Below are 16,245 nucleotides of genomic sequence, written 5' to 3'. Positions count from 1 at the left end.
GTAATATCTGCCCCTGTGACTAGCAATGTCCAGGGGTCATGAATGATGGGCATTCTGACCTTGCATGTTCAACAGAGCAGTATCATTAACCTACTGCACTTCCTAGCTACAGAAAAAAACAGACTGCAAGGATCCTGTCTTGAAAATAGCCATCCTACTCAGAATTAACCAGGCAGATTAACCAGTTCCCCTTCCACCTCTGTAAAGGTCATTATTGTCCTCATTTTATAGAGAGGAAACTGAACCTGAGTGTTGGCTTATTGGGTAATATCATTCCAGGTGTCCCATTCACTTCAGATCCAGGGTACTGCTAGTGGACCTGATGATGCCACATGGTTAATGGTTTTTGGAAGACTCAGAGCCTGGAGCAAACAAGCGTCTTCTCTCAGTTTACAGTGAGAATTGCTATGGCTCTCTCAGCAGCTGGGACTTCTGGTTAACAACAGCAGGTGAAGAAGAAAAGTTGTAACTGCATAGACACCAAATGTTCAAACGATTTAAGATTCAGGGTATATTTTTAATGTAGGAGATAAATGAAGATATAATTTAGCTGGCCACCCTGATGGGTCAAAATGCCAGAACTCACCTTTCTCTCCATTTAAGTATTACAGAGTAATAAGAATTGTAAATTTGGAACTCTGGCTAGAGAAGACATTTCAACAGTAATATAGCGTCAGGTTGATAATTCCTACTAGAGTAACTTTTAAAAGGACAAAAAAGTTCTGTGAAACTGTATACAATTTTTAAGGTATTTGGAAAATTTGAGCAGCAAGGCATCATTAAAAGTGATAAATGGGGAAAAGAATAAGTAAATGGTGTTGTGTGATATATGACTGAGTATGTACAAAAGGTGAGAAGAGGAACTTAGGATCTAAAATTCAATGCCAAAGAGACAGCAAATGGAGAAAAGGAAATGGAGGTGAAGGGTAAACCAGAGAATATATGTTTAGTAGAAGTGACAAAAAGAAAAAGAAAAAAGGAGCTACTTGGTTTCTAGCGAAAGTGTTCTTTCTAATTTCCTTTCCAATGTTTTAAAAAATTGATTTTAACTTTGAAACAAATCCACAAAATTGGGGTACCAAAGGAACTGAAAGCAGCTTAAAATGCTAAGCACATTTTCCCTTTCACCTCCGCATCCCTTCTGCCTTGCTTCTAATGTTATTGTGCTCCTCTCATTTTGACTTATAATGCATGCTCTGGTGAATGACCAAGGTTTAAGCATTCATTCAAGATTAGCATGTATAAGAAATGTAGGATACTTTCATTAATTGGATTAGGGTTATATGTGTTTCATTTAAAAGCTGCCGTGATCACTAATGGAATGACCTTGAAGTCATTATCTGTTAAGGAGCCCGAGACAAGATTGTTCTTCATGTTCCAGTTGTATTTGTCATTACTTGAAAGTGTAGCGTTCATATAAAATATTGCTCCTACGCTATAAATGCATTTATTGAGATTTTTAACCCGCTACACAGCAAGAGTCTTTCTTAGGGAGCAATATTAAACCTGCAGAATACAATTTCTTTTTCTCTTGTCCACTTAAACAAACACACACACACACACACAGAGAGAGAGAGAGAGAGAGAGAGAGATCTACCCAAACATGAGCATTTTAAAGTTCCATTTATATAATGAAAATGTTAAGTATGTGCTGAAATCTATTTCATTGAAACCAATGGGATGTTAAATTTTTACCTTGACAGGATTGTGTCGAGTGTATAGAATAGCTGTGTACTTAAAAAAGGGTTCCAATAACAGTTTTTTAATTCTTAATATTAACTTTCCCCCCTTCTCACTGATTCCTTTTTTGCATACATATTTGAGCAGACACAAAGGATGTAAAATGCTAAATTTGGCCAGCTGATAACTAACACAACTTCAAATTCATGAAATGAAACCTTATGATGTATGCATTTGAAAGGATCTTCAAATTCAAGTTTTGTGAGTAATCTTACAATGTTTCTCACACACACACACACACACATTTAAATGTTGAGTTTTTAATTCATGTGATTTTCGGCTTAAGCTCTTGCTCATACTTTGGGATGGCCAAGTGCACTGATAAAATGTTTTCACCATTAGGGAAATGTGCAGTGCACAAAAACCAACTACCCCTGTCATGATCCAGACTCCGGCTAAGAAGTGAATTCAGTTTAGACACAAGAACATAAGAATAGCTGGCTGGATTAGGCCAGTAGGCATCTAGTGAAGCATCCTCTTCTCACAGTGGCCAACCAGGTGTCTATTGGAAACCAGCAAGCAGAATATGAGCACAAGAGCACTCTCCCTTCCCATGGCTTCCAGCAACTGGTACTTGGAAACACGGCTGCCTCCAACTGTGGAAGTAGAGCATAGTCATCATGGCTAGTATCCGTTGATAGTCCTCTCCTCCAGGAATTTGTCTCATCCTCTTTTAAAGCCATCCAGGTTGGTGGCCATCACTGCCTCCTGGGGGAGCTTTCTTGGATGTGGCTCAGGAAACAGGCACCTGTGCAGTAAGCTGCTGTCCACCCATTGCACTGAATTCTTGGTCATCTTGCTCTTGTTCTGAGATTGAATCCAAAGAACTCTGAGCAGGGTAGTCAGAACGATACAGAATAGTATAAATAACTGTGGAAGAGTTCATGCAATGTTGGAATAGGAAGGATTCATAGTTCTAGCGCTTCTACCGGACCAAACAGTTGCACAAGCTCTTACACAGGCAAAAGAGCATATTTGACTTTTCTTTCCCTAGGGAAAAGCTCTAATACAGGTTCTAAAATGCCTCCTCTTCACTTAACCTGCTCTCCCAACCCACATGGACCTCAATACTCAATGTCACAACCATGCAGACACAACTTGAATGGGTGGCTTTGTTGAACATCCAGAGTAAAGAACGGATGGAGGTGGCCCATCATGTTCTATTGTTGACCTTGGATGTAGAGGTGACCCTGCCAACAGCAAATCTTATTCAGTTGCTCTTGACCATGGCTTCTGCCTCCATTGTTAGAGGCAGTATGCTTCTGAATACCAGTTGCTGGGAACTGCAGGAGGAGAGACTTCTCTTGTGCTTGGGTCTTCCTGCTTCATGGTTTCCTACAGGCATCAGGCTGGCCAGTGTGAAAACAGGCTAATTGAGTGGATGGCCCATTGGGCTTGATACAGCAGGCTGTTCTTATGCCCTTATATATGTTTTGATTATGTATTTTGTCTTTTTATGCTGTTAACTGCCCTGAGATCTTTAGATGAAGGGTGGTATACAAATTAATTAATTAAATGTATGTATGTATGTATGAATGAATGAATGAATGTTGTTATGCCTTATCTCACTGTGTTCCAACTAAGCACTTGTTTTGCTGTGCCTGGCATCAGTGCTGGAAGTGAGCCAAGCTGGGAGAAAAGTGACAGAGGGCATGGAGGTATGGTTGGAGAGCCAACACAGCACCCAGCACTTTTCTGCTTGTGCACAATTTTCAAGTTAAAATAAGACTCTTCACCCTGTTTAACAGAATGGGGCAGGCTGATGAACAAACGTTTGTGGCTGCCCTGTGATGGCATGTATGACTTCAGGGGTTTACTCCAGAAATTGTCCATACTTTTGGTGAGACCTGACCTCCTCATGCAGGTAATGGAGATAAGAATGAGTGCACCACTTCAGACCACAGGTAGGAGGCTCCAGTTTTGAACATTCTTCCATATAAAAAGCTCCCCACAAACAGAACGTGAGCACATCAAGGAGAAAGATTCTGTCCCAGCCCGTTGTCAGCTCTTCTTCGTTTTCTGTTTTCAGGGAGCATTTTAAAATACAGAAGCTTTCAAAACTGATTGCCACCTGCAGTCTGAATTGAGAGAGTCAGCACTTGGCCACCTCATACTGGAGTAGCCTAGGCAAAAACCCTGTGTTTTTTTAAATTAAAAAAAAATAATCAGTATTCTGTCCCCTTAGATTGAAGCTTCTTATATGACAGCTATGCCAGATACTGTCATCTCCTTTGGAATATTTTGTAAAATATTTCCCCCCTATTGGAATTAATTGTGAACATTCATTAAGGCGTGGAGACAGATGAAATATTTCAGGTGAATCATCGGGTCTAATATGAAAAAAGGGCTTCTGTGGCGATGGATTAGGCTCTTGATTTACAGGGAGAGTTGTCTGTTATGAAGATATACATGCTGGGATTTATTATCAAGAATCTGTTTTTAATTTTGGAGATTGTTTACCCTTAACTACTGCATGTCAGAACTCGGGGACAAATTTCTGCTTAGCATTTAATTTCAGATACTTGCCACAGTGGGCAGTAAAAAATGGGCCCCTGGAATTTGTGGCATCATTATGAATCTCTCATTCTGGCAGGCCCTGGAAGTAGTTTGTCTTTGAAATCTCCTTGGTACTTGTTAACCCTGCTCTGACATGTAAGAGCTATCGTTTATTTATTGGACTTTGCCCATTTATGAAAAAAAGTACAAGAATTATTAATGGTTTAGTATCTATTAATGCATTACTTGGGTGGAATTCAAACTCCAGTATTTATGGTAAACCCCTTTTATAATAAAGCATGCATAGAAATAGAGGAATGCTGATTCGTAATGTTGGAAAGGGTCTGGTGCCGTTGGAACAACTGTCGGTAAAATATGATCTTACCAGCTTTTTTATTTATAGCTATAAATAAGAAATAAGCAGTCTGGGTATGAGGGGAAATGATTAAGAATATTTGTGTAGATAATAAAGACTAAATAACCTGATGCAATGAACCGTGTGTTCAGTATATTGCTGTTGAGAAACTGGTGTTCTCTGGGAAGTCAGGGAGAGTCTACATTTTCTGTGCTGAAATAGCTAAGGGTCCTTGGATCACAGAAGTGATTGTCCACATAAGAGACAATCCACAATGTATATTATTGGTAGCAAAGTTTGGGGGGGTGGTAGGAAAGATGTGAAAAAAGAGGAATGTATAAGTTGGTTAAAATGGGGCAAAATACTGGAGAAGGGAGAAGGATGGTGTGGCAATCACACAGGGCCCCCGGACGTTTCACGGTCTATTGACCCTGTGCCACCACTGCGACTGGTTTCTTCGCTGCCACCACCCCGCTTCTCACGGGGACACACGGAGTCCAGACAGTTGTTAACATAAACAAATAATCAAGTTTATATTGAAATGCAGGAACAAGCGTATGGTTTCGGTTTATTTTTCTCTTGTCAGTCTCCTAATCTTTGTTCCTAACAACTTCAAACTGAACTATTCCCAACTGTCTATCTGACTCAACCTAACAATTCCTCTCACTCTCTCACAATACAACTCGACCAACCCACTGCCTATTCCACCCTCTTCCTTCTCCAACACCCAAGCCTCAACTCCCAAGTGACAAACCTCAACTCCCAAGCGACAAACCTCAAATGACTTTCAAAACCTCCCACTCTATCTTTTACTCCCCCCTTGCATTCTCACTGGCCAATCACATCACACCCATTTTAACCCTTTCCTTGACCCATCCTAGGAGGCAAATGCCACAGATGGGATTAGGCCAAATGGGATGTCCCAGGGTTTCTTTTTTTCCTTTTCCTTTTTTTTTTTAGCTCGGTTGGCTATCTTTGACTTAGAAAGCAAGACTGTACTTATTGGAACAAAAGAAGCATTTATTAAGTCAAATATTAATCTTTAGAATATTCATCACCTGGGTTCAATATGAACAATGGTAATCAAATTGTATGGCTTCTTGTGCAAAGGTAGAGCCCATCCATCACAAAGCTTGGCCTATAGCTGTATATCAATTTTCAGCATTAAAGTTACACAGTATTATCTTAGCATTAGGTTAACTGTCAAATAAAAATAAAAATTAATAAGCTGGAAAAAGGAAAAGACAAGGCATCCCTCATTTAAACCCCTTAACCAGAGCCAACCATAATTGAAATGTCTTTTTCTGAAATGTTAGCTTTAATTCAACTGAGGTTCACACCTCAACATATTTTTATGATTGTTAAATACTTCTGGAGGGGCAGAAATCACCAGGTTTTAATGTTCACATGTTATTAATTCTGTCTTTGCCCAATTGTTGCATTGTAGTGTAACTTGAGGATGAAATGGACTTCAGGAAACCAGTTTGACCTTGAAACTTGTTTTTCAAAATGGAGATAATGGAACAATTTAGGGGTTTACTTTGTGCTTGCAGTCAAAGATTATGAATGCAATTTTCAGAATCCTGAACATGGTGGCTTCAAGTGTGGAGTTTTGTTGGGGGGGGTTACATATTCAGAACTTCCTGAATCAGAAATTTCAAACAGCTTTCTGTGCACACCCGCAATGGACCTATGGGGATGTGCTGATTCAAAATTGTCTTGTGGTTGCTGAGTGCGGGTAGAGGGGCTTGCCAAATAGCATCACTTATGATAGGGGTAGCCAACAAGGTTCTCACCAGATGTTACTGGACCACCCCTTCCATCATCCCTGACCACTGGCCAAGCTAGCTGGGGCTGATGAGATATATAGTCTGGAACCCCACATCATATGTCAGGGATAATCACAGAGGTGACCAACTCATGCTTTCAAACACATACACAAACACACAATCTTTATTATTTTTTTAAGGTGATCATAGGTGAATCAGGTGCCCATGAATTCAGTACTGAAAATGGATTGCCTGCATCAAAAATGAAATTAACTTTTTGGTGGAAGCAATTCACATCCTTCTTAATAAGGATGTCAGACATGGCTGTCAAGTAAGAGGGGCAGAAAGGGCACATGTATTAATGTTTTGGATACTGATTTCCCTGGGAAATGTGAACTTCCCTATTAGATACAGGGCTGCTGGTGGCACCATATGCTCACTGGAAATATGCATAGGATGCTTTTGGTACCAGTGAGAAATTCCCCTCCAAGCAAATACCAGCTTTGGAAGAAGAATTCTCCAGTATGTAAACCTCTCAACTGAATGATCATCAATGAGGCATTGTGGTTAAAATCTCTGACTAGGACCTGGGACACTAAGTTTAAATCTCCATGCAACCATGAAGCACACTGGGTGACCTTGGGGCAGTCAATGCCGCTCACCCTAGACTAACTCACACGGTTGTTGTGGCAATTCAATGAGGGGCAGGAGAACCATGTATACCATCATTAGCTCCAAGAAGAGGAAGAAGAAGAAGAAGAAGAAGAAGAAGAAGAAGAAGAAGAAGAAGAAGGGATATAAATGCAATAAATAATAATATAAATTATTATATCTGGAACGGAATTTTTCTGGAACTGTGGACGAATGTCAAGAATTGAGAAAATATTTTCTTTTTAACCAAGCACAGGCAATCCTGTGTAGTATTATCGTAGTACTTACCACATATTTGAGTTTCTGAGTGCTTCACATACATTACGTCAGGAATCTTCCAAATTGTTTGCCAGAGGCAACTCGGGGAGTGTGTGTTAGAGGGAAGTTTTGAACTGGGAGCTTCCTGGTTTACATCCTAGTCCAATAGTGCTGGGCAGGCAGGAGGCAGTGATGGACATCAACTTGGATGGCTTTAAAAGAGGAATAGACAGATACATGGCAGAGATGGCTACTAGGTCTTGTGCTCATGTTCTGCTCACTGATTTCCCACAGGCTTCCGGTTGGCCATGTGAGAACAGGATGCTGGACTAGGTGGGCAACAGGCCTGATCCAGCAGGCTATTCTTATGTTCTTATTTGGGGTCAGAAGTCCAGGTCTCCACTAAGCAGCACAGTCAGGAGCTGCTCCCACATAACAGAACTAGCTCAATGCATATCATGAAGTGATATGGATTGCCATCTACAAAGGGAGAGAGCATAACACTGTTAAGTCCAGAGTCTAAAATTATCCAGCTGCACCACTGACTCAGTTTCCCCACCACTATGTTAAACTAGTTTCCAGGTCTTTTACCCTCAGACCAACAAGCAAGTGGGTTTCGTGTTCTGCAGGTGTTCATCTCTGACCCATAAATTAAAGCTTTTAGATCCTCTACCATAATTTTATGAACTTACTCATATTATCTTAAGGCTTTTATGACCTCATAGGAAAGTCCTGTTCTGCTATCTGGGGACCATTTGAAATATTAATGACATAATACACATCAGTTTTGCTGGCAGACCTATTCTACCTATAAGCCTGCTTCAAAAAGGCACTGGGTGTTTTCCCCCTGTTCCCTCCCCCCTTTTACCTCACATTTTGTCCCTTTAGAAATTATCACGACGCATGTCAGGCGCTTTCACACAGAAGGAAAAAAGTCACATTAGCTTCCAAGTTTCTGATTGTCTAAATAACACAGTAACTCAACATACAGCTGTCTGGCATTTTGACAGTACAATAACCCATAATTCCTTCTGCCACTCAACACTTCAAGGTTAGCATTTTGTAGTTTGCTCTCAAGGAGCATTCATTTAAATTTTCAAGAGGCAAAGTGCTGAAATGCTGCATTATACCTCTTTAGATATATTTTTATTTACTTTTCTGGTGTCCAATTTTTTCCTCCTCTCCTGGTATTTTCTCTCTCTTTAAGTTGCCAGTGAAGGAGTTAAGTATTCTCCAAACTCTCTCTATTAATTTTGTATTTAATATAATAAACATTAACACTATGCCTTGCTATAGCAAGGGCATATAATAGTAAGATATTATTTAGATTTGTAAACTGTAGGGAAAGTCAGAAAAATGAATATAGACATGCTGATTTGCCAAATTGTTTGTTTAACATGAGCTTTGGTGTGAGCTTGGCTTGGGAGAGACCGATTACTGGGGTGGTTGTGGATGGGAGAACAGCATGGGATTCTTTCTTGAATGACTTACTTTGAGAAACAGTAATATTTGGTCATCTTAAACTTCTGTATCACATCACATAGTTTTACCACACTAGAATCTCAACAATTTTATTGGAAGTTGGGAGACAGTCTCTCACAAGGCAAAGTTTGGTATGTTTTACCCAAGATCAGTTCCTTAGACAAATATCATTTTCATGAAGGAAACTACAAGTACCCCATAGGGGCATGACTATGGAAGTGATGAGTTGTTCTAGATCAGGCATCCCCAAACATGGCCCTCCAGCTGCTTTGGGACCACAACTCCCATCATCCCTGACCACTGGTCCTGTTAGCTAGGGATGATGGGAGTTGTGGTCCCAAAACAGCTGGAGGGCCGAGTTTGGGGATGCCTCTTCTAGATGTTAGGCTAGATGTTCTAGCCTAGCATTTCCTCTGACATGTAGTTTTCTGTGTGAAGCAGGGTGGGACAGAGGGGCATTGTAGGGTGTGCAGTTACCTCAGTCGTCAACTGCATTCTAAAGTGAAAAAGCTGAGACCTAGGTCTGCCACATCAGTGAGAACTAGGTCACAATATTATGTCAGACTTATGAGTGTACATGAGCCTATTTCATTACTGTGTAAACCTGACACACATCTGGGCTCTCTGCTGTGTGTACGTGTTCTACAACAGAAACATGCAAAATCCACACAAACTTCACACACTTTCCACCTGCAGCAGGTGCAGAGAACTGAGCCCTTCCACACCCATGCCTCATCTCTCTATATGCCTCCCCCACTTGGCAGGCTACTGATACTTTAGAGTGCTCCTCATCTCAAAAAATGACTGCTGATTCTGTGTCATGTAGTGAAGGAAACATTGTGATGTTATGAGCTATGGGGAATTATCAAAGAAAGCAACGTGAATACATCTCCATGCACTAAGGTAAAAGGTATAGGACCTCTGGACAGATAAGTTCAGTCAAAGGCAACTATGGGATGTGGCGCTCATCTTGCTTCAGATAAAGGGAACCAGCATTTGTCTGCAGACAGCTTTCTGGGTCATGTGGCCAGCGTGACTAAATCGCTACTGATGCAACGGGACACTGTGACGGAAACCAGAGCACATGGAAACGCCATTTACCTTCCCGCTGTAGCGGCATCTATTTATCTACTTGTGTTGGTGTGCTTTCAAACTGCTAGGACGGCAGAAGCTGGAACAGAGCAATGGGAGCTCAGCCCGTTATGGGGATTCGAACTGCCAATCTTCCAATTGTCAGGCTCAGGAGGCTCAGTGGTTTAGACCACAGTGACACCCGCATGGACTAAGGATCTGTCAGGTAACAGTGCCTTTCCTGAGTTTCAGTTTGGCTAGTGCTTTATGCATATGTAGCATCATGGGACCTTTGTTAAGTTTTAAGCAACATACAAGATGCACAGTTGTGGTTTTAAGCACAATGGCTGCACAGCAAAAAAACCCAACAAAAACCATGTGTTACAACTATATGTTGCAGAGGTTTTTATTTTTGATGGCCCTGTGTGTCACTATGCTCATGTGAGAGTGCATATGTTATGTAGGTGGAATAAGCAAGAGAAATCAGATGAGTAAATAATACCTTTATCTACATGTCACTAGTAACAACGAACATCTTTTGGTGTATTGATTAGGAGAACATTTGGGATATGATTGACTTCCAAATATGTTGGCAATGCAGTAGTTCAAACTCAACAAACCCTGGACCTGCTTTCATCCTAACTTACAACGTGCAGCCCCATTTAAATTGCTTAATACATTATGCCCATTTTCCTCCTTTTCTTTCTAAGATGAACAAACACAGCAGGGGCACCTGTGATTTAAATAGTTGTGTAGACCATTTCAGCAAGCAAGGGATGAGAAAATCTCCCCCTGTTGAAATTCTCCCATCTGCACAATGATAAATCCCTGCCCTCCTTTGCATCTAGTAATTTCCCTCTTCATCTTCTGTGTAGCAAGGGTGCTAAACAGGGAAAGGATGGTGACACACACCTCTGATTGTTGTTGTTGTTTAGTCATTTAGTCGTCTCCGACTCTTCGTGACCCCATGGACCAGAGCATGCCAGGCACTCCTGTCTTCCACTGCCTCCCGCAGTTTGGTCAAACTCATGCTGGTAGCTTCAAGAACACTGTCCAACCATCTCGTCCTCTGTCGTCCCCTTCTCCTTGCGCCCTCCATCTTTCCCAACATCAGGGTCTTTTCCAGGGAGTCTTCTTTTCTTATGAGGTGGCCAAAGTACTGGAGTCTCAGCTTCAGGATCTGTCCTTCCAGTGAGCACTCAGGGCTGATTTCCTTCAGAATGGATAGGTTTGATCTTCTTGCAGTCCATGGGACTCTCAAGAGTCTCCTCCAGCACCATAATTCAAAAGCATCAATTATTCGGCGATCAGCCTTCTTTATGGTCCAGCTCTCACTTCCATACATTCCAAACACACCTCTGATACAATCCACTTATTGTTAAGGGCTATGTTCTCACCCCACTTGTGGATCTTCACTCTAGAGCAGGGGTCAGCAAACGTTTTCAGCAGGGGGCTGGTCCACTGTCTCTCAGACCTTGGTGGGGGGCCGGACTGTATTTTGAAAAAGAAGAAGAAGAACAAATTCCTATGCCCCTCAAATAACCCAGAAATGCATTTTAAATAAAAGGACACATTCTACTCATGTAAAAACACGCTGATTCCCAGACCTTCTGCAGGCTGGATTTAGAAGGCGATTGGGCCAGATCCAGCCCCCGGGCCTTAGTTTGCCTACCCATGCTCTAGAGCAAGGGTTGTCAACCTGGTCCCTACCACCCACTAATGGGCGTTTCAGGATTCTGGGTGGGCGGTAGGGGGTTCTACGGCACAAGCTGAATCCTCCTTCCATCGAGCACTGGTGGGCGGTAAAGAAATTTTACCATCAAGAAAGATTCATTAGTGGGCGGTAGGTATAAAAAGGTTGACGACCCCTGCTCTAGCGTATTAGATGTGGATTTGAGAGACTGAGATTCCAACTCCTGCTCAGCTGTTAATTTTCCTCCCCAACAATCCATTTGCAACCCTGTTAACTCAGAAAATCGCATTGATGAAATTTGGGGTGGTCTACCAGCATAACATTCTTTCTCACCATTTGATATTTAGTATGACATGGCGGTATATTGATAAAAAAGACACAGTTCCATAAAACAACATGTTACTGTACTGTGACATGAACATTGGTAACCGGGGCAGATTGTAAGATTATAACAAGTAAAAACCTTCACAAAAAACCCCCAGTCTGAATGCAGCCTGGGTGACCTAAGGTTAGTCATTTTTTAGTTTAACCTTTCAGTGGATTGTTGTGACAACATGGGTAACAGTGGTGGAGAAGAACCATGTACAAAGTCCTCCATGTAGAAAGGATGGAAAAGAGGTGTAATAAGTAAGGAGTAAAAGTGTTTCCTCCAACTGGATCTAAACATTTAACTGAGAATTGGGAGAAATCATAATAAAAAAAACAAATGATTCTTTAAAATGTTGCTGCTTCTGTTTTCTATGCAACTTGGAGTAGCACTGAATATTGTTTGGAGCAATTTTTGCTTGAACAGGACAGCTGTATAACCAAGTAGCCCTTTAAATCCATCTGTGCCTTCCTTCTTCCTAGTATAAAAGAATGCAGGATTTCACTCTCTGTCTCTGCTCCAGCAGGAATATGTGCTGCTTAGGTATTCATTTCAGTGGCATTGACAATGCTGACAATATAATTGACCTAAAAAGTTCTGGATTTCCTGTTAATGCACTTTTAGAAATGTACATCAACTACAGAAAATCATTTCTATCTACATTTCGCTTGATTTCCATTTTCAAGAAAAAAGGGTTTCATCATTATTATTCTATTTGAATAGCACTGATATCTTGAGAGATGGAAGGAGACTTCTATTGTATGCAGGAGTACTTTATTTCGATATTTTCTTTGTCTGATTATACATGATAAACACACATTAGTGACATTCCGTGCATGTTTTGAAGATAAATGGAATATCTCTTTAAGCCATTCCTGACACTTCCTAACCTGTGGGTTTAATGGCATATTCTTTCTTTGATTCAATAATTTGTCTGTCAAAAAAGCTGTGCTGACATTCTCCTTGTTGTGGGACTGAAATGGAAAGAAATCTCTTATCTTTGAGATAATTTTTTTTTTAAATCGAGGTGAACATTTTAGGATAAAAAATGTTTTTAAAATCATTTTGGTGAGGGGAAAAAAAGATGTAAGTGTTGACATTATACCAAGTGCTGGATGGCAAGTGATAAAAGGAATAATATTATCTAAAACTCGAAGTCTTTCTTGAATTAATTAGGGAATGTGTGAAGTCTTTTTTTTTAAGGCAGTAACCTCTATTGCTTCTTGCATAAGTAGTAGCTCTGTCAACTTACAGATATAAATGTCTAAAATAATGGACTTTGTCTGGACTAATCTGTGACTTTTCAGTTTTAGAAGTATCAGTGATAATCTTAGTGTTTATTTCAGTTGTTCCTATGCCTCCTTTTTTCAGGTTTACAGCCAGCATGTCATGGTTTGTTTCATCCTAATATATATGGAGGAATTTGTTGACATTTCTTGGAACAATATTGCACAGGTTTCTTTAATCCTATAAGGATTTTAAATCCTCATTTCTCTCTGGCACCCTAGTTGTAAAGTCCATTCCTGTCCGGTGTTGAGTATGGCTGTTGTTACTATGGGCTACTTCATATGTTTGGGATATAGGTGCCCCTGTGTTGCATGTACCCTATAAAAATGTGAGAGTGAGACCTGAAGGTGCATACGCTCCTTGTTGTGTTTTTATGTTGTCTTGACTAATTTTCTTTCTTTCTTTACAATCTTCTTACCCTGCTCTTCAGCTGAAAAGGCACCCAGACAAATGCACAGATCACCATAGAACAGGATGATGTAAAGTAAAACAAACCCTAACCCTGCCCTCAAACTTACAGTCTAAAAGACATGACACAAGAGCAAAAGGGGCTGGGGCTGGAAGAGGAAAACAAGAATACTCTGGCACTAACTCTGGTCCCCATTGATAAAATTCATATGATGACCAGCCTGGATGGAAATAGTTCAGGGAAAGGAGAAGCCAGTGAAGTGGGTCCACTTCTTACTTTGTGTCTCCAGCATAGCACATGGATACAGTATGCAAATAGTTAAACTAGTAATGTACAATGTTCATGCCACCTTTCAGACATTCAAATGTCAATGTATTTAGGATATTTGCCACTGTGCCCATGAAAATGGGGCAGGGATCAAGTCGCCATTTTGTGCTAAGCTTCAAATGGAGTGTTATGTTGTGGTGGTTGTTGTTTTTTGTTGCTGTTAATAATAATTTCATTCAAAAATTGCTTCCCATGAGGCACCCTGAAGCAATTTACAAAATAATAAAGACATATGTAAAACAGTTACATATATTAAAACAGTACATATAAAAACTATATATCTATATCTATATCCATCTATCTATCTATCTATCTATCTATCTGTCTGTTCAGATGCAATACAGATACCAACTAAATGCACAAGTAAAGTGTCGTGTACTTGGTATTCAAGGAGTGCAGTGCATTGTGTGTCTTTCCTGGCCCCTTTGAAACTGGATGTAGGGGCTGTGTAGACTTGTGTCCTTAATTATGCGCAATCACCTTTTGGTCCAGATATCTTACAATGTGCTCAGAGTCTTTTCTTCCCCTCACTTCCAATGGGTTCGGCGGTCAAGCTATAGTATTTGAATTTAAAACATAGTGTTATGTCCTGAATTGGAATGTAAAATTTCATTGTGAGATCTTGCTGTTCAAAGAAGATAACATATTACAAACAAACAAACAGAATGTTCAATAGGCAAAACACACACAAAAAGGCCAAAATCATTTCTTTTCTCAGTTGAGAAAGAAAGACAGGAATGTCTTTCCCCATGATAGAAAACACCATGGGTAAGTAGTGTGGCATGGTTCTGCCCCACCCATATCCTGTCCTTTAAGATTACCCAGTTTCTCTAATTCTCTCTTTTTTTTTTTTAAATACATATTTATTAAGGTTTTACAAAACAAAGAATTCATCATTTCAAATTGTATCATTTCCATACATAAAGCTCAAAGAAAACAAAAATATATGACAGAAAAAAAAGAAAATAGAAAAAAAGAAAAAAGAAATGCACACTTTCTTAGATTTATAGAGTTCCATGCCCCTCTGTCTTGACCTCCTCACATCCCCCTTTTTTGTGTTCCACTTTGTTCCAATCAAATTCAGCAAGTTCAAAACCTTGTTTAAACCATACTTAATTTTATATTCTAATTATTATGTCCCCATTTTCCATTATTTTAGTCCGTACCTCATCTTATATAGTATGACATAATAATGTTCTGTTCATAGCCCCCTATCCTTTTTTTACATTCTTCTTTCCATACACCTTTGACCAAAGTCACACAAACCCTGTTGCCTTCACTTCCCACATCCTATTAACACTCAAAGATTTTACAGTATTTTTGTAAATAGTCCTTAAACTTTTTCCAGTCCTGTTCCATCAGTTCTTCTCCCTGGTCACGGATTCTGCCAGTCATTTCAGCCATCTCCATGTAGTCTATCACTTGCGTCTGCCATTCCTCCACGGTGGGTAGATCTTGTGTCTTCCAATATTTGGCTAAAAGTATTCTTGCTGCTGTTGTTGCATACATAAAGAATGTTCTATCTTTCTTTGGCACCCATTGGCCAACTATGCCCAAAAGAAAGGCCTCTGGTTTCTTAGGAAAGGTACTTTTAAATACTTTCTTGAGTTCATTGTATATCATTTCCCAGTAAGCCTTAACTCTTGGGCATGTCCACCAAAGGTGAAAGAATGTTCCCTCAGCTTCTTTACATTTCCAACATTTATTGTCAGGCAGGTGATAAATTTTTGCAAGCTTGACTGGGGTCATGTACCACCTATAAATCATTTTCATAATATTCTCCTTTAAGGCAATACATGCCGTAAATTTCATACCGGTGGTCCACAACTGCTCCCAATCAGCAAACATAATATTATGACCTAAATCCTGCGCCTATTTAATCATTGCTGATTTGACCGTTTCATCCTGCGTGTTCCATTTCAACAGCAAGTTATACATCTTTGACAAAATCTTAGTTTTTGGTTCTAACAGTTCTGTTTCCAATTTTGATTTATCCACCTGGAAGCCAATTTTCCTATCCAAATTATAGGCCTCTCTTATTTGATAATAATGAAGCCAATCTCGCACTTTGTCTTTTAATTTTTCAAAACTCTGCAGTTTCAATCTGTCACCTTCTTGTTCCAAAATTTCCCAATATTTTGGCCATTTAGCCTCCATATTGAGCTTTTTCTGAGCCTTAGCTTCCATAGGTGACAACCAGTTTCTCTAATTCTCAATCATATGTAAACAGCAATCACCTCTTACCTACGGCAGGCTCGAAAACACAGGTTACAGATTACTACACCGGCAGCAATTAACACTTCAATAGCTCCCATCTCCTTACCACTGTTACCTCATCCC

At 40.1% G+C, this 16,245-nt stretch overlaps 1 protein-coding gene and 2 long non-coding RNA genes across 3 annotated transcripts in view; 1 reads left to right on the top strand and 2 right to left on the bottom strand.

Annotated features, from left to right (window-relative positions):
• The window catches only part of LRMDA (leucine rich melanocyte differentiation associated), a 746,646-nt gene that overhangs the window by 356,046 nt on the left and 374,355 nt on the right, over positions 1–16,245 (top strand).
• Positions 1–16,245, bottom strand: part of LOC310763096 — a 135,494-nt gene that overhangs the window by 114,949 nt on the left and 4,300 nt on the right. The gene's annotated exons all lie outside the window — the stretch shown is intronic.
• LOC310763075 lies at positions 7,306–16,221 on the bottom strand. Its single transcript, XR_014548456.1, has 3 exons — positions 16,150–16,221; positions 14,386–14,459; positions 7,306–7,481 (listed from the first exon to the last, which is right to left on the bottom strand). It is a non-coding gene; the product is annotated as an uncharacterized lncRNA (long non-coding RNA).

This window comes from Podarcis filfolensis (genome assembly GCF_964270895.1).
Source record: "Podarcis filfolensis genome assembly, chromosome: 5".
In the NCBI taxonomy this organism is placed as follows: domain Eukaryota; kingdom Metazoa; phylum Chordata; class Lepidosauria; order Squamata; family Lacertidae; genus Podarcis; species Podarcis filfolensis.
The sequence above is the reverse complement of the archived record's forward strand: the minus strand, read 5'-3'. Positions and strand labels throughout refer to the sequence as shown.